General features: G+C 36.5%; 1 long non-coding RNA gene across 1 annotated transcript in view; it reads right to left on the bottom strand.

Moving 5' to 3' along the window:
- LOC123532127 (uncharacterized) overlaps positions 1-20,228 on the bottom strand; it is a 35,372-nt gene that overhangs the window by 5,946 nt on the left and 9,198 nt on the right. Inside the window, exon 2 of the long non-coding RNA XR_006682587.2 lies at positions 7,971-8,012. This is a non-coding gene — a long non-coding RNA (uncharacterized LOC123532127). The remainder of the gene's footprint in view (positions 1-7,970; positions 8,013-20,228) is intronic.

Here is a 20,228-nt window from a genome sequence, read left to right as displayed (position 1 = left end):
CTGGGATAAATTATTAATTGAATCCTCGATGTGTCTTCTTCTATCGCTGGATACCGAATGATCTCTCTGATGATGATATGTAGTTTTATTTATACTCGCTGCCGGGAGTCCCATATGAGCGAGAGTATTCGCGCCTTCACTGTCCATCCTAGAGCGTCAGCGGGCGTCTTGTCATGCTGTCCCTCGTAATCCTTGCGGAGTACCAATCTCAGCGTTCAGCGTGGAAGATGACAATACAAAGAGGTGGTAAAACAATCCTTCTTAGGGCCACTGCCCTCGCCCTTTGTTGTGACTCTACCGGCTGTCCTCAATATAGTTATGACCACTTCCGGTAGAGCCGCATGCCTGCTCCGCGACGTGCACGCGGCGAGAGCTCAGGGGCAGAATGATCTCTCTGTCATCCATTTACCTGTTTATACCTTAGCAGACGTGAGCTTTGATTGGTGCTATTTATAGAAGTTGTTTCTGATTGGTCCAAATTTATACATAATATTTTACAACGAGTACTTGCTCTATCAAAAATCCGGTTCCCTTTAGCTATTATATATGACATAATGTGTGATGCTGGGGTCCAGCTATCCGCATATGGCACCCAAATCAGCCACAAATGACCCAAGTCCTATCATTAACAGCAATTCAACAATAATTATAGCAATGAGAGCATGAAAAGGGAGTCAAACACTATCTGTGCTTGTATGTTTACGCTACCAATATATCACATATACACATTATTCTGACACAATTGGTGGCCATTTTGAGCAGTGAAGCGGAACGTGTCAGCGAAATGCACAACTAGGCTTGGCACTTACCAATCCTGTGAATTTTCGTCGAAATCTGTCCAGCAGTTTGACCTGTGAAAGCCGGACAAAAGTTTTGTATAGGATAGACAACTCGTGCCGTTGTCTACGGGATATATACAACGAGCAAAGCAAGTTGTATATATCCCATAGACAACGGCACGAGTTGTCTATCCGACTTAGACCACATGACATAAAAACTGCAATTATTGAAAACTGTCCCACGCGTTCTATAGAAATTAGAATTAACGTGTTTTTATAAGAGTGATATTATCTTTGTACCGTTAGCGCTTATTTGTCAGTATAGTGGACACATCTTGACCCCGATGGTTGACCTTTGTATTATAATACATAATGAGGCACAGCCTATAATTGAAAAGGAGTGTACGTAACACACGAGCTGCACGAGAAAAAGGAAATAAAAGTTTGTGTAAATATGAATTGCTGTATTGGAAAGTTTGAACTGATTAAATGTAAGTGTATATACTTTGAAACTGCATTATATACAAACTAATTCCATATAAATATATACGGCTACCCTAAGCACCCTTGATTTCTATAATGAAATAATCGATATGAATAATCAGCCTAGGGTCAACCATCGCGGTCAAGTTTTATGTGAAGTCTGACTGTGAACATCGAATGCGGACTATCTAGGGAGCGTTTCAAAACACTTTATTTTTTAATTCAGAGTAATGACTCCGCAAACATTATTTCGAGCGTACGTGCCACGGCTTTATACCAAGCACTTTTTACTATCACTGAAATCTGATGAAGTGTTGGCAAAAAATTTCAAGCAGGGTTTATTCCCCTATAAATCTGCCTCCAGTAAAAAGAGGTAATTCTAAAGCGAAGAAAGTATTTTTTCCCAGTTATGAATTTAAAATTCCAAAACGAGTGTTACCTTTAAGGAATTTTGCCGTTTTGAAATTATTTTGCTAATATGTATGTATATTTGGTCATTTAAACAACAATTATACTGTTGAACAATTTCTGAAATACAATCCATTAATATTTTACACAAAATATCTTTATTTGGATTTTGTTTATTTTCAAATTTCTCCAAATAAAACAATTTCTAAGAGCATTTTCCTCATTCTACTGGTGTTGATGGCGTTCCCAAAATGATGAAAAAGGACCTGTCTACATAATTTCTATCTCTAATAAAGCGTAAAGTAAAAAAAAATGTTTGTTTCCGGTATCACGACCTACCCTGAATAATTGGCCCGACCCTAAATGTTTTTAAGGCCTTGGAGAATATATTTTTCAACATTTTGACAGAAAGTTGCCAAACTGCACTTTTTATGCTTTAAACATGGTCAGTGATTTTAGAAAACAACTTCCTGATGCTCTAAAGTCATAACCCTCTTATATGTATTCATATTTGGACACAGAATAATTTTCAAAAAAGTCTCCCTTTAGTAAAAAAACAATCCGACCTACCTACCCTAATTCTTTTGAGCATGTTACCAGAAATAGAGATTTTTAGGCCTAATGAAACAGAATTAAATTGTTATAATCATTCAACTTAAAGTCCATATCTTATGAATAATTAGACATTCAACTATTCCTAAGACGTTTCAGTCAAATCACTCAAGCGGTATTCTAGGAGTAGTTAAAATATTTTTTTCTCTGCAGTAAAATCAAAAATGAACAGAACTCCGGAAACTATTTAGAGCAGTATGTAGCAACGATATGCACATATTATTTCAGTAAACCCTTAAAGCTTCGATGAAATCTGGGCAGAAGTATGAAAATGAATTACAAAAATCTCTTTATTGACTTTATATATGATATTCAAAGGGCCATTACTCAGTACAAGATTATTTAAATATAAACCCAGTAATACATGCTCAGCTAGAATTTATCGGATCATTCCTATGAAATTGTATTCAAATCGTGTTTATTATAAAGCAGTTCTGACAAATTTCATTCAACAAATAAATTTAGGAGACCCTAAGTCCACAAAAAAATCCGAGGTTACGCACAAGGCTTTATACATGCAAGATATTTGTTTCTTTTTCGTGAACACTGAGAAGTGAGATTTCAAATATTTTCGCGAGCGCGTAGCGCGAGTGAAATTGTGATTTTTTTTCACTTCGAGGTGATATATATTCCATATTCACGAAAAACAAACAAACTTTCTTTTTATTTTATGCTTAATTACGTTGAGATGTGCATTTTGCAATAGATTTTAATCTCAGCCCGGGAAATAGGTGCGCGTAAACAGACATGACATCAGACGTGTTTTGACGTAAGAAAGACAAACAGAGCATAAAGTTCCATTTTATTTTACTTTTTGCTGCATAACGTTATGAAATTCTCATTAGGTAAAATAACTTGAATCGAGAAATATACAATAAAGAACAAAGTGCGACTACAATTTTCATCATGTTTTAAACAAATAACTTAAAATTCATACACAATGTACAAGTAGATCGGCATTAACAGTGAGCGATATCAGTGAGTGATATGGATTATATCTCACTGATAAAACACAGTATTTCATCAGCATAAAATAAATATCATTTCAGTGAAGTTCCGTTTAAATCATAGCAGAGGATTTTGAGAAGCTAAATCAGGTTATGTGAAAACGGAATGATGGACGCACATCTAACGAAGGCAGAAACAAATTGTATCAAATGAAACGAGAAACATAATTTATGGAACTTATGTAGATTAACTATCTTTTCTTTTTAAAGAAATCTTATTGTAAGTACATGTATATTTTGGAGAGCTCTTGTTAAAACACTTTACTCTGTCTCATGCTTGGTGAAGTAACTCTTCTAATGTCTTATAAGAACATTCCTTTACTAGCATCCATTTAAATTGTCCCATATTTAATTATCTCCTAAACAAGCATAGACCATAACCCAGATTAAGTTTATACAGTCTGTTTATATGAGACTTGAATGACGTTAAAAAGTCCGCTACTGTAACAGTGAACGAAATACAAGTAGGTTTTGAGAAAACCCCCAGGATTTACAGCGCATTCACAGTTCATTGTCCACATCAGCTTAAGCCGACAATGTCTATTATAGGGCATATGAAAGAATGCAGGTTGTTTTGTATAAATTCAGTTTTACTCAAATACTGGATTTACTAAAATTTGACGTTCATTAACACTTTTGAGTCATTTGCAATCGCAAATGCTAAACAGTTAAATACGAATTTCTCAAAATTACTCAAAATTGAACTGTTGAACAATTAGTTTTTGTGAGGAGTTCGCATGTTGGCGAAACACGATGACAGATACGTTGATTCAAGAAAATAGCCAGGTTCCGAAACTACAAAAAAGGGCTGACAGCAAATCGGAGGTAAACATGTTGGATATAAATATACTGTTGTTTGAAGTAATCTGGTATTTTAAGTACGGACTAGTGCTTACTGGTAATATACATAATCACATGTTAATCACATATTATCAGATTCTATTAGAAATCACTTTTCAACAATCGGTATAAAGTGACAAAATAATTATGGTTATATTAATTCTTTGTTCTTATAAAAACAGGAACCAGTGTCGGTGTTTATTTATTTATTCATTTATTTATTTATTCATTTTGTTTATCAGGATATAGTTAGTGCGTAGATGCTCGTAGTACTACGAACACTTTTTACTATATCGTGCTTTTCTTTTAAGAATGATGTAGTTGTTCTACTTTTTTAATAGGGCCCAGTTGTTCGAAACTTTAACGGGCTGTTAGTTTAGTTTAGTTTAGTTTATACTAATTTGTTTAGCTTGATTGTGATGAAAGCTTTAAGCTTATTGTAACCACGCTCGAGTCCGTTTCCTGGGAAAACCAGTACTGGTGCCACATGAGAAGTCATGGTCGTGATCTCAATGATGCTCGAACCCACGACCCCATTAAGCTGTTAAACTAACCGCCTATTAAATTTCTATTCAAGATACTAGTCTTGGGTGGGAAACACTAATACGATGTTTAAATTTTACTGTAAAGATGATTTAGTATTTATGATCCTTAACAAGTACATTTTTTATTGATATCCAGTAACATGGGGTCATTTCTACGATATTAATATTTAGACGTTGTTAACTGAATTTACCTCCAAGTCAATCTTATTTTTTTATCCCATTGATAAATGGTGAGAATATTGCCAGGTCATTTAACTCCGGCGTTAGCCCGTATTGTTAGATGGTAAATTGACACGAAGTTCACGCGTTTTTTTGCCCAAGTTTTCCCCGATATTTAGACCACGATAATCCGTAAATAGCCAATCGCAAAGCAAACTTGTACCCGTCTATATTTCATATACAACAGTAGCGTTGTATATATATCGTAGGAAACTTGGGCAAAAAACGCGTGAATTTCGTGCCAATTTACCATCTAACAATACAGGCTAACGCCGGAGTTAAATGACCTTGCAATGTTCTCACCAGTTATCAATGGGATAAAAAATAAGACTGACTTGGAGATAAATTCAGTTGACAACGTCTAAATATTAATATTGTAAAAATGACCCCGTGTTAATAGATATCAATAAAAATGAATTACAATAAACTACATATTTGTAGTGTAGAACCAGCTGGGTAAAAACGTAATTTACACATTCACTGAAACGTTTCCAACAGTTGTAACTTTTTATGTTCACTTGTTATAAAAAAAGACATGTCAGCACGATTCTTACATTTGCAATCAACTGGATCCAGTTGTTCGAAACTTTAACAGGCGATTGAGTTAACGGTCGATTGACTTTATCAGTAGATTTCGACAGTTTAGAAAACTTAGAAAATCAAATGCACTTGTTAAGGATTATAAACACTTAACCATCTTTACAGTAAAATTAAAACATCATACTAGTGTTTCCCACTCACCAAGACTAGTATCATAAATAGAAATTTAACAGGCGGTTAGTTTAACAGCTTAATGCAGTGGTCGTGGGTTCGAGCATCATTGGGGTCACGACCATGACTTCTCATATGACCCCAGTACTAGTTTTCATAGGAAACGGACTCGAGAGTGGTTACAATAAGCTTAAACAGTTAAAGCTTTCATCACAATCGAGCTAAAACAAATTGGTATAAACTAAACTAAATTACAATCCGTTAAAGTTTCGAACAACTTGGCCCAGTTGGAAAGTAAAACAACTACATCATTCTTACAAGAAGGGCACGATATAGTAAAAGGTATTCGTAGTCCTACGAGCATCTACGTACTAACTATGTCCTGATAAACAAAGTAAACAAATAAAAAAAAGTAACTTACTAACTAACTAAATAAATAAATAAATAACCTGGCTATCAACGAATCAACGTACCTGTCATCGTGTTTCGCCAACATGCAAACTCCTCACAAAGACTAATTGTTCAGCATGCAGTCCAATTTTGAGTATTTTTGAGAAATCCATATTTAACTGTTTAGCATTAATTTTGTGACTGCAAATGACTCAACGTGTTAATGAACGTTAAATCTTAGTAAATCCAGTATTTGAGTAAAACTGAATTTATACAAATAACCTGAATTCTTTCATCTGTTCATATGTCCTACTGACAATTAAGCGCTAACGGTACAAAGATGATTTTACTCTTATAAAAACACGTTAATCCTAATTTCTATAGAACGCGTGGGAGAGTTTTCAATAATTGCAGTTTTTATGTCACGTGGTCTAAGTCGGATAGACAACTCGTGCCGTTGTCTACGGGATATATACAACTCGCTTTGCTCGTTGTATATATCCCGTAGACAACGGCACTCGTTGTCTATCCTATACGTATACAACGCTACTGTTGTATATGAAATATAGACGGGTACAAGTCTGTTTTGCGATTGGCTATTTACGGATTATCGTGGTCTAAATATTTTTAGCTCTGGCGGCTATTTTGTGCAGCGAAGCGGAATGTGTCGGCGATATGCACAACTAGTCTTTGTACTGATCACTCCTGTGAAGTTTCGTTGAAATCCGGCAAGCAGTTTGACCTGTGAAAGCCACACAAGATTTGTTTATTTTTAGTTCTTGCGGCCATTTTGTACAGCGAAGGCGAAAATAATATGTCTCCCCCGCCTATGGGGGGACATAATAACCACGCCAAATATCAGCTGAACGTGACAAACAATTACCAAGATACAAGATACAAGAAACTTTATTTAACGTCGGATACTATATATAACATAAACATTAGCTTAAAGCTATTTCCTGACAAACATGTGTAAAAAATAATATAACTATTAAAAAAGGCTGTAAAAGAAAAGTACATGGTTAAAGCATAGCATAAAAAAAGATAAGCATATTATATTGGTACAAGCAAGTAAAAATACAAGTCTATGGGCATAAAATAAGGAATTAGTAGTTGACAGTCGGGTATTTGACAAGTGTGAGACAGAAAACCTAATTCCCCAAGTAAAGTACTTATCCCAACCTACCGAAAGAAAGATGTAGAAAGGGAAAAGGGGCTTGAGAGGGTCATACACAGTGCCACACCCGCCTCTGTCATCTACAATGTTATCACAATAAAAACAGATTGGCATCATGCATGAAAGAGAGAGAAAAAAAATATATATATTAAGAATATACTAAATTATGACTTATATTACTATTTAAATGTAAGTACTTAGTTAAAATGAAAAACTATTGTTAAGATAATGAATAAATGGAGAGATGAAGTAGTGATAAAAAGTTTAAGATATGCTTCGCCTGGTTTTGCCAGCTGTATGGCCAGTCCACACGCGCTGAGACTCCACCAGGCGACAGGGAAAAAGTTTGTCTATGAAAAAGAGTTCTAAGATAACAAGCAGTATGATAATAAGTGGGTAGAGTTGGGTATAAAGAAAAAAAAAGGAGAAACTAAGCACAATGCAGGGTAAATAAATAAAATAATAATAATAAAAAAAAAATCAGCACAAAAAAATCCTATAAACATAAAATAAAAAAAAAAAACATGGAAGCAGACAAACAAATTAAACTGATAAATGCAAAAAAGTCTTTACCTGAGGACGAAACTAAGAAGCACACAAATAAATAAAGCAACATAACAAGCCAAGCAACAAAGAAAAGTATAAAAGCAACTATAAGCACATGGCACATTTACATTTGGGACCAGTCCAGATGCGGATCAGCCTGACAAATTATTTGTATTCCTGTGCAGTCCTTATATCATTTGGCAGACTGTTCCACACCCGAACGGCCTCAAACCTAAAAGAGTTCTTGCCATACCTGACTGTTTTTACTGTTGGTATTTCTAATGTGTTTTCATATCTGAAATTATAAGAAGAAGATTTTACATTTACTAAGGATCTAACATATTCTGGTGAAATGTTGTTAATCATTTTATAAGTTTCAATAGCAATTGTTCTTAATCTGCTTAGGTGAAGAGTAGTTAGTTTAACTTTGTTTAATAAGGTTTCATAAGATGATTCATAGTCATTATAAATAATTCTTAAGCCACGATACTGTAATTTTTCAAGCTTTTCAGTATTTAATTTACTACAGAAATGCCACACGAGCGGACAGTAGTTGAAGTTGGATCGGATGAAGGATTTAAAAATGACCAACCTTGTTTGAAAATTTAGGAATTTACTTAGCCGTTGTAATACATTTAGCTGTTTTGCTGCTTTGCGACATATGTTAGTGACCTGGCTGTCAAAATCAAGTAGGGAGTCTAGTGTAACACCTAGTAGTTTGACCTCGTCTTCACGCGTGATTTCATTGTTATTTAAATTGAAAGATTTGACCGCGTTATTTGATTTCTTGCCTATGCATATTGCTTGAAATATTTCTGGGTTTGCCTGCATTTGATTGATTTCAAAACAAGTAATTAATTCTTTGCTTTCAGTTTCGAGTGTTTCTTTGAAGATATGACTGTGGAAGAATAGAAGTTGTAGTTTCAGTTTTTAATCAGTTAAAGGGCAAGAACTCTGGTCATACTTATTTCATTTAAAACAAAAAGCACAGAAGCAGCTATGACTAAAAAATTCCAAATATCAACTTGAAATGAAGAAACAATAACAAAGAACAGTTGTGGGAGGACAACTATTGTGGTTTTTAATCATGAAAATTAAAAGCACTCTGATCATACTTATTTGATTAGCAAAAAATTTGCGGGTAAGCATGTCTGAGTGAATATAAGCACAATAATCAAGTATCAACTCAATGAAACTGACCTTACTCAGGTGTCTTTCGAAGGATGGAAAGACGGACAGAGCCAAAACTATATCCGTCCGCTTTTCGAGTGAGTTTCTTACAGTGTTTCGAACCCACAACAATCAAGGAAAAGTGATTCATAATCAGCAACCTTAACCACTCTGCAACATCTATAAAAATTGATTGATGGAGTCTGGTGACCTTTCACTTGCATCACCACATTTATACAAAATGAGGTTGACACTCATCCGCTGTGTTGGAGAAGCGTTAATGCTGTTTTAATTACTCTCGTATCCTCTACCAATTTGACTAACCCGACTGACTTATTACAAAGATTAAATGCACTAAATTTAATGTTGTTGTGTAAGCTCTATTTATGAAATCATAGACTGAAAGAAAAAGAAAACACATTTCATTGTTTGTTTATATTAAAGTGGAAGCTCACGCACACATATAATGTGTAAATTACAAAAACTTAGAAAAGAGAACGCTGGTTACATACATGCTGAATAATACATAGAAAATTCTACATATACACTTTGGATATTGGATTGAAGCTTTTATTCTAAGAACGTTATATGGCAAAGGAGAAAAGAAATTTCTCTGATTAAAACTAGCAAAACAAGAGATTTTTAGAGCTACGAGAATTACCTAAAATTGCCTTTCTATAAGCTAGGCTACACCAAGCCAATCAGGTGTTTTCTACATCTGTTTTTCTAAAAAGTGAAAACAATCTTATATATTAACTATTTATTTACATCAGCAAAAGAAGCCCCTCACTGTGGCCTATGCGCTGTTAGAAAATTTTGTTTTGATTTTTCTGTAATATATAATGTTATTTAATTTTTTTAAGTATTCAAACATCTCTAAATAACTGAAAATATCGTTGTGCATACGGCATGAGCATACAATGCATTAAAACTGAAATAAAGCCGTCCCTTTACTGTCTAGTACAATGCATTAAAACTGAAATAAAGCCGTCCCTTTACTGTCTAGTACAATGCATTAAAACTGAAATAAACCGTCCCTTTACTGTCTAGTACAATGCATTAAAACTGAAATAAAGCCGTCCCTTTACTGTCTAGAATGAATCTTTTCTATAGCTCAAACTCTCCGCAAAGGTTGAGGTAAAATGGTACAACAAATGTGTAAACAATTACAGTTTCCGCCTACATTTCGACAGGCCACTTCGAAATATGTTTAAACTAAAGAAAGGACAAAGTGACGTTATTTTGATTCCGGGGAATAACAACGCATCATAGAGTTTAACACAACTGCAAATAACGATTACTTGATTGTTTGAATCAATACCGCCGCTAACGAATTTTTATCACGACGACGCAGGATGGAATAACGTCAAAATGACCACTTCAGTTTTATTGTCAGCTTCCATTTTGTTAAAATTCGTAAGAACCAAGAAAAAAAAAGTGACACTTGGTGAAAAATCTGGAAACAAATGGAAACAACGCAGCTTCAACTTTATTGGAGACTTTCCATCTGCTGCAAACTAGGCACTTTTTACCTCTAAGCAATGTAAAAAATATGCATAATTTCTTCAGGTGGATTTGAACAGCACCTTGATTTATAAAAGATTACTGATTTGAAAAGAAACAAGAGCAGTAGTACAGAAGTGGGGCGAGCTTTATCCTCAATTTTGGAGCCACTATCCTCAATTGAGGTTAAAATGTAGAACGTTAGCAAATTGTTTTAATGGGAGATTACTACATAGAATATTTTCATACTTTGATCAAGGGGTTGTTTCCCTTTGCTTGTAGATATATTAACCTGGGTGAGGAGGATTTACTCAAGTTGAATTTCACCTTTGATGGGACTCAAACTATTTTCTTGTGTACGTGCGCGTGTGTGTGTGTTTGCAAAAGAGAATCGTTAATGAGTTGAATAAGGATGCCTTTTCCACCAGTCGCGCGATAGCATTATTTGTTGTTTCTTTTTTACATTTTTAATAGGCACTTTTCAATCTAGCACTTTCATTTAACGTTACAAAAGTATTCGCATTAGATCTCTTACTAAATGTCTGTGAGATTACAAAGCGTAGAAGTGCATGCACTATGACACAGGGATTACTGGAATGGTGTTTTCTCGTTTGGCGCCGATTCCTGAAAGTCTACCAGTCTTCCTGAAAGTGTTTAGAATGAGTTAAGAACCTTTGGCATGATGTAATCTCCCTTGGCACCGATTTCTGAAAGTCTGTGAGTCCTCCTGAAAGTGTCGCAGACAGTTCTGAATGTTTTAAAATGACACAGGGATTACTAAAACGGTGTCTTCTCTCTTGGTACCGATTCCTGGAAGTCTGCGAGTCATCCTGAAAGTGTCGTAGACCATTTTAAATGATATCAAATGAAACAAGGACTACTGGGACGGTGTTTTCTTCCTTGGCACCGATTCCTGAAAATCTGTGAGTCCTCCTGAAAGTGTCACAGACCGCTTTAAATGATACAAAAAGAAGCAAGGACTATTGGGACGCTGATTTCCCCCTTGGCACCGGTCCCTGAAAGTCTGCGAGTGTGCCTGAAAGTGTCGCAGACCGTTCTAAATGATTTAAAAAGAATCAGGGACTACTTGGGTGGTGTTATCTCCCTTGGCACTGGTTCTTGAAAGTCTGTGAGTCCTTCTAAATGTGTCACAGACCGTTTAAAGGGACTTAAGACGAAACCAGCATGTTAAAATGTGGGCTTTTCAATCGTTACAATCGACTCTTTGTACGTGTTATGTCGTTTCATGGGACTGATGGTCGACCTCCTGCGCCACAATGAGTACACTCTCAGGCAAGAGGAGGGTGAGAGGAGGTAGGAGGAGGCAGTGAGGAGGACCTCCTCAAAGCCCAGAAACGCATAAAACGTATAAGGAGCAGATGCTCAAAATCAGCCACATGTGACATAATCCAATCCGATATACATCTTGTTGATTACGGTTGTTTTAAAGTGTGGAAGTAAATGTATATGACTACCGTTTCATGCATTTCTAGACATTTGCAATGCTAAAGTAAGCGATATTTTTTTAAAAACACTTTTTAGAAGGACATCATTTTCATGTATGAGTAGGGGAAACATGCTCAAATAAAGTGAGTGTATGATTAGAATACTTACTTTAGACGTTGCAGCATGGATTTCAGTTCTTTTCCATTCAGAGTATCAGACCATGTGACTAACAGTAAAGTGATAAATTCTATACTCGCAGAAAGTTTCTGCTTACAGAAAAGATATGGCTTATCCAATGTCTGCGGGTTAGTAAATATTGTTTTAAACCAGTGTTTGCGGAATGCAGGTATTCAATCTAAGATCATATACGGCAAACTCGTCATTGAGACTATTTCTATCTCGCATGTATGGCTTGACATTGAGGGGCATATTGTTGACAACACCTACGTTGAGGATCTTCAGGATTCTATGTACATTTATCTCAAGAAAAAGTCTCGCTATGACTCATTGGATTTTCAGGATATGATGAAAGCAAACCTTATCGTAGGGAATATGCAAACGTTGTCTATGGGGGTAAGCTGTCACTATATTTCAGCTTTTCGTTGGATGCTATGTGACATGGATAAGACCATATTGCTAGCTCAAAATAAAGTACAGATGAAACGTTATTACAAAGACATGTCTTATTTTATACGATATAATTTGGTTTTAACGCAGCTTCAGTTACCTTCCAATAAAGTATGTCGGACCTGCAATAAGACGGAAATATCGCTCAAAAAGTGTGGAAAGTGCAGAGTCGCGAGATACTGCAGCAAACACTGTCACTTTTCCGACTGGCGCCGTGTACATAAGTCGTTATGTATATCAACTGTCTCGCAATAACAAAACAAACAAGATGATTAGGAAGGAAAGTGGTACTGAGTTTAAAATGAAACTGAATGAATTTATATTCACGTATGAAAAAGTTCTTTTAATGAGACAGAGCCATCTGGTATAAAAGAAAGTCAAATGCTTCAAAGCAACATTCAACATTTTTGTGTTATCACAGTCATCGCTTAGACACCAAAGAGTGAAGACATGTATTCGAAAAAAAATGGATATTTTTGATATTAAGAAAAATGTAAAGGGATCCAAATTTAAAAGAAGTGCTTTGCGACATAAACATACACCTTATTCAGAAATATGTATACGGATGATCATCCCAGCAGAACAGACCACGATCATAGCAAAAAACATGCTTGAGAGTCAGTGTACCTTGCGTGATCTGGAACTACACAGAAAGAAAGAAGCAAGTAACAAACGTAAGTGCAAAGTTTCCGGATGGAAATCAGGTGGGAGGCGAAAACCTAAAATACCTAAACACGAAGCGCCATCTGCTAGTAAAGGAAAGCCAACACAGTCAATGGAGAGTAATGAAAACATCGCTACAGTTAGACAGGTATAAAACCGAATGCTTAATCGACTCCTCCTCATTAGAGGTTTTGGCTTTGGACAGAAATGCACGAATGTGATATTTGTTTAAAAGTGTTTGGAAGAAGAAATAATATGTTGCGACATAAAAGGGCATAGCATTCTGACGATGATACGGACGAAGACACCTTGTCAAATATGTCTGTACAAGAGGACATTTTTGGTCCTATTGACGATGAGGTCACAGATGATAGCGACGAAGATATGTCAGTAACCTCCCAGGATTCTTCACACATCGATCCTTGGCAAGACATTGTAGATGAAGCGTTTGAAAAGTGTCAGAAACAGTATGAGGACGAAGAAAACGAGTTTATGGAGGAAGATACTGGAATTGGTGAAAAGGAAGCCAGAGAAACTGTCTTTGAAGACATGAAAAGCACTTACAGGAAAGCAACGATGGACGCGTTTGACAGTAAGTTACTCTGGTACAACGCAATGAAGAAAGATCCAGTTTATAAAGTCATAAGAAAGACAGTCAATAAACTCATTTCAACAGAAGACTACGACAAGCAAGAGGCCTGGAAATATGCAATTTTGAAACGTCGATTTTTGTTTGACAAGGTGTTGGACACATTCGAAATTCCAAACACGAAGGAAGATACGGATTCAGCCGAAGATAGCGAGTAAATGGGTTAGCATCAAGGAATATATAATCATTATGGAATGATGTCGAGTGTTTCGGGAGTGAAAAAAAGCTATACAAGAGCCTTGCAAAATGCACGTGCATGGGCTCGCCGTTGCTTCATTGAAAACATAACGTCGATACAAAATTTGACGCCATCTCCGAAATCGTGAGACAGTTAATTCAAGGCAATATCGATACGCTACATAGAGATGTCAATATCTTCAAGACCAGAGACTTCTCAGATTGTTATTTTAAAAAAGTATCAACAGACAAAGGAAAAAGGCCTTACTGTTACATGAACTTTTTCTTTTAGCCAGGGTACTTTGAGGACAGTATAGTTTTTAGACAAACGCGTCAGCAATCAGAAGAGTCATAGAAATAACAGAACAATTGAAACATTGATTCTTTAAGCAACAAGTACAACACAATGTTGAGTTTAAAATACATATTTTGTTCTGAAAACTAAACTTTATACAACGTGAAATATAATTCCAAGCACTGATATTATGTGTAATTGGCAAAGATGGATTATCATTACGTATTATTTGTCATAAAAGTAATCAAATGTAGATATGTAAAAGAATAATGAAAAGTATACATTTTCAAAAGTGTTGTTATTTTGTCAGACCTATTATCATACACTTATTAGAGAGTCGCACTAACTGTTGTTATTTTACGCCAATTTCATTTCTGTATAGGCGGGCAGTTTTAATTAACCATCGTTCCCACAAACACACTAGTACTAGATACCTATCCACAGTAAGAAACTGTCAATTTTTTTCACACAAACAGTCATGATTGGTAGCAGGACTCGAAATCACGACCCTCTATCGGTGAGAGGTCAACATTACATGGTAAGTGGACTTGAAACAAGAATGCATATAGAAGTCAAGCAATAAAAATTGAGACATGATACCTCCCAATATCAGTTACTCGAATATTAATGCAATTCAGAGTGTTAACCAGGTATTATAAAGCAGCTTAGTGTTGTTGTTTTTTTCGTGATATATCTCACTTTTCTATCTCGGACCGTTCCTAAGTAACGGAATTATGCGCATGCACACTCTACGTACGACAAAAAGACATGACCGCAGAATGTAAACTACGTTAATATCATATCACATTTCATTCAATCTGGTCAATATGAGTCTGTCTGTATTATACTAAATTACTGGTGCATGATATAGAAAACAATAATTATGTAATCAATCCATTGCAGATCCACAATTGCCTTTCTTTGACTAATGCGCATTTTAACTGATAATTACGGATTCAAAATGAACAATTATAAAACAATGAGTCCTTTAAAAATTTATAATTAAAAAACAAAACAAACAAAAAACTTGTTCCTTATATTTGCAAGTGTGATATTTTCTTTTATTTCATCTGTCAAAAGAGAACTTTTCTTCAAATAGCTGTAGTATATATTTTTTCCGACTTGAATAATATCTGTTATAAATTTGCATTGTTTTATAATTGTGGATCTTTCTTCATTGCGTTGTACCAGAGTAACTTACTGTCAAACGCGTCCATCGTTGCTTTCCTGTAAGTGCTTTTTATGTCTTCAAAGACAGTTTCTCTGGCTTCCTTTTCACCAATTCCAGTATCTTCCTCCATAAACTCGTTTACTTCGTCCTCATACTGTTTCTGACACTTTTCAAACGCTTCATCTACAATGTCTTGCCAAGGATCGATGTGTGAAGAATCCTGGGAGGTTACTGACATATCTTCGTCGCTATCATCTGTGACCTCATCGTCAACAGGACCGAAAATGTCCTCTTGTACAGACATATTTGACAAGGTGTCTTCGTCCGTATCATCGTCAGAATGCTTTGCCCTTTTATGTCGCAACATATTATCTCTTCTTCCAAACACTTTTAAACAAATATCACATTCGTGCATTTCTGTCCAAAGCCAAAACCTCTAATGAGGAGGAGTCGATTAAGCATTCGGTTTTATACCTGTCTAACTGTAGCGATGTTTTCACTACTCTCCATTGACTGTGTTGGCTTTCCTTTACTAGCAGATGGCGCTTCGTGTTTAGGTATCTTAGCCTTTCGCCTCCCACCTGATTTCCCTCCGGAAACTTTGCACTTACGTTTGTTACTTGCTTCGTTCCAGATCACGCAAGGTACACTGACTCTCAAGCATGTTTTTTGCTATGATCGTGGTCTGTTCTGCTGGGAGGATCATCCGTATACATATTTCTGAATAAGGTGTATGTTTATGTTGCAAAGCACTTCTTTTAAATTTGGGTCCCTTTACGTTTTTCTTAATATCAAAAATATCCATTTTTTTTCGAATACATGTCTTCACTCTTTGGTGTCTAAGCGATGACTGTGATAACACAAAAATGTTGAATGTTGCTTTGAAGCATTTGACTTTCTTTTATACCAGATGGCTCTGTCTCATTAAAAGAACTTTTTCATACGTGAATATAAATTCATTCAGTTTCATTTTAAACTCAGTACCACTTTCCTTCCTAATCATCTTGTTTGTTTTGTTATTGCGAGACAGTTGATATACATAACGACTTATGTACACGGCGCCAGTCGGAAAGTTGACAGAGTTTGCTGCAGTATCTCGCGACTCTGCACTTTCCACACTTTTGAGCGATATTTCCATCTTATTGCAGGTCCGACATACTTTATTGGAAGGTAACTGAAGCTGCGTTAAAACCAAATTATATCGTATAAAATAAGACATGTCTTTGCAATAATGTTTCATCTGTACTTTATTTTGAGCTAGCAATATGGTCTTATCCATGTTACATAGCATCCAACGAAAAGCTGAAATATAGTGACAGCTTACCCCCATAGACAACGTTTGCATATCCCCTACGAAAAGGTTTGCTTTCATCATATCCTGAAAATCCAATGAGTCATAGCGAGACTTTTTCTTGAGATAAATGTACATAGAATCCTGAAGATCCTCAACGTAGGTGTTGTCAACAATATGCCCCTCAATGTCAAGCCATACATGCGAGATAGAAATGGTCTCAATGACGAGTTTGCCGTATATGATCTTAGATTGAATACCTGCGTTCCGCAAACACTGGTTTAAAACAATATTTACTAACCCGCAGACATTGGATAAGCCATATCTTTTCTGTAAGCAGAAACTTTCTGCGAGTATAGAATTTATCACTTTACTGTTAGTCACATGGTCTGGTACTCCGAATGGAGAAGAGCTGAAATCCATGCTGCAACGTCTAAAGTAAGTATTCTAATCATACACTCACTTTATATGAGCATGTTTCCCCTACTCACACATGAAAATGATGTCCTTCTAAAAAGTGTTTTTAAAAAAGTCACGCCTACTTTCGCATTGCAAATGTCTAGAAATGCATGAAACGGTAGTCATATACATTTACTTCCACACTTTAAAACAACCGTAATCAACAAGATGTATATCGGATTGGATTATGTCACGTGTTGCTGATTTTGAGCATCTGCTCCTTATACGTTTTATGCGTTTCTGGGCTTTGAGGAGGTCCTCCTCACTGCCTCCTCCTACCTCCTCTCACCCTCCTCTTGCCTGAGAGTGTACTCATTGTGGCGCAAGAGGTCGACCATCAGTCCCATGAAACGACATAACACGTACAAAGAGTCGATTGTAACGATTAAAAAGCCCACATTTTAACATGCTGGTTTCGTCTTAAGTCCCTTTAAACGGTCTGTGACACATTTAGAAGGACTCACAGACTTTCAAGAACCAGTGCCAAGGGAGATAACACCACCCAAGTAGTCCCTGATTCTTTTTAAATCATTTAGAACGGTCTGCGACACTTTCAGGCACACTCGCAGACTTTCAGGGACCGGTGCCAAGGGGGAAATCAGCGTCCCAATAGTCCTTGCTTCTTTTTGTATCATTTAAAGCGGTCTGTGACACTTTCAGGAGGACTCACAGATTTTCAGGAATCGGTGCCAAGGAAGAAAACACCGTCCCAGTAGTCCTTGTTTCATTTTATATCATTTAAAATGGTCTACGATACTTTCAGGAGGACTTGCAGATTTCTAGGAATCGGTACCAATGGAGAAAACACCGTTCTAGTAATCCCTGTGCCCTTTAAAATCATTCAGAACTGTCTGCGACACTTTCAGGAGGACTTGCAGACTTTCAGAAATCGGTGCCAAGGGAGATTACATCATGCCAAAGGTTCTTAACTCATTCTAAATAGTGTTTCTTGGTCTGCGACACTTTCAGGAGGACTGGCAGACTTTCAGGAATCGGCGCCAAAGGAGAAAACACCATTCCAGTAATCCCTGTGTCGTAGTGCATGCACTTCTACGCTTTGTTATCACACAGACATTTAGTAAGAGATCTAATGCGAATACTTTTGAAACGTTAAATGAAAGTGCTAGATTGAAAAGTGCCTATTAAAAATGTAAAAAACAATAACAAATAATGCTATCGCGCGACTGGTGGAAAAGGCATCCTTATTCAACTCATTAACGATTCTCTTTTGCAAACACACACACACACACGCGCACGCACACAAGAAAATAGTTTGAGTCCCATCAAAGGTGAAATTCAACTTGAGTAAACCCTCCTCACACAGGTTAATATATCTACAAGCAAAGGGAAACAACCCCTTGATCAAAGTATGAAAATATTCTATGTAGTAATCTCCCATTAAAACAATTTGCTAACGTTCTACATTTTAACCTCAACTGAGGATAGTGGCTCTAAAATTGAGGATAAAGCTCGCCCCACTTCTGTACTACTAAGAGCTTCTAGAACACGAAATGCCCCCACACTCCCCACCCGCTTGATGTATTCAGTACCTGCATAAGGAACAGAAATTATATGGTCACTGTGTCAGGACGTTTGACGTACTGACCTCAAATCAATAATTATGTGTCATTTTCCAGTCATAAGTGACCCGAATGTCCTCCGTATCAAATGTGATCTTAGACCAAAGCATTCTCTAGTTATTTGGCAAAAAATGTTCTACTGACCTCAAGGGGTCATCTGCTGGTCATGATCAGCCTCCCTATTAAATTTCATGGTCATAGGCCCAAGCGTTCTCGAGTTATCATCCGGAAACGGCTTAACTGTTCCGGATCACTATGACCTTGACCTTTTATCTACTGAGGGATTATCTGCTGGTCATGATCAACCTCCCTATCAAGTTTCTTGATCCTAGGCCCAAGCGTTTTCAAGTTATCGTCCGGAATCCGTTGAACTGTTCCGGGGCACTGCAACATTGACCTTTCTCAAAATCAATAGGGGTCATCTGCTGGTCATGACCAACTATCTATCAACATTCATGATCCTAGGCCCAAGCGTGCGGAAACCGTTAAACTGTTCCGGGTCACTGTGAAGTTGACCTTTAGGGTAGAGACCACCAATTGTTTTCCCATAGACTTACATTGTAACATTATGGCGTGTACGGCCTTTCATACATCGAAACATGTAATTACAAGTTTTTCAAGAACTATCTTAGTTCTACCAAAATATCGGACGAAAAACATATGAATAGTGATACTTAAGTAATTTTCGTGTGAATGAAATGACCCCCTGTTTACATCATTGGCATGGCGGGAGAAATTCGATTGATAAATCTTTTTTTCAATACACATACAATGTAGCAAATTTTGGCAAAATGTATAATAAAATACTACAAATGCAGTGAAAAAAATATAAATTTTGAAAAAATAATCTGGGTTTGTTTACACGACTGACCAATCAGAACGCACAGACGTTACTAGTAACTTATTCCCAGGTATACACTTATCTCATTCCCAGTAAGTTCCCTGTACATTTTTGAATTGGTGGTCTCTGGCCATTGATCTACTGATCTCAAAATCGATATGGTCATCTGCTGGTCATGACCAACCTCCCTATCAACTTTCATGAACCTAGGTCCAAGCTTTCTTGAGTTATCATCCGGCAACCATTTGGTCTGCGGACCGACCGACATCTGCAAAACAATATATAACCCTCCTTCGCCTTCTGCGAGGGGGTGTGGGGGTGGTGGGGGGTGTGGGGGGAGGGGGTCGGGGGGGGATAAAAGTGCGTAATGATCAAATCAAGAAATACTCTTTGGGAATTGTGACATTGTCTGTAGTGAAGTTTATAAACAAAGGACTCCCTGAAAGAAGTGTTTACACGATATTTTCATATGATACAGCTCATGTAATCACCAATTATTTTTTCAATCTTGTTTCCTGAGATGCTGATTCTAGCAATGGTTCATTTTTGATGAGTAATTTATTTACATTCAGAATAACAAAATACCATTTAAGAAAATACTGAGGGACTTTTAAGACCAGATCAGAACTGTTTGGTATA

This window comes from Mercenaria mercenaria, chromosome 1 (assembly GCF_021730395.1).
Source record: "Mercenaria mercenaria strain notata chromosome 1, MADL_Memer_1, whole genome shotgun sequence".
In the NCBI taxonomy this organism is placed as follows: Eukaryota; Metazoa; Mollusca; class Bivalvia; order Venerida; family Veneridae; genus Mercenaria; species Mercenaria mercenaria.
Note: the sequence above shows the minus strand (reverse complement) of the source record. Positions and strands in the feature narration are given on the sequence as shown.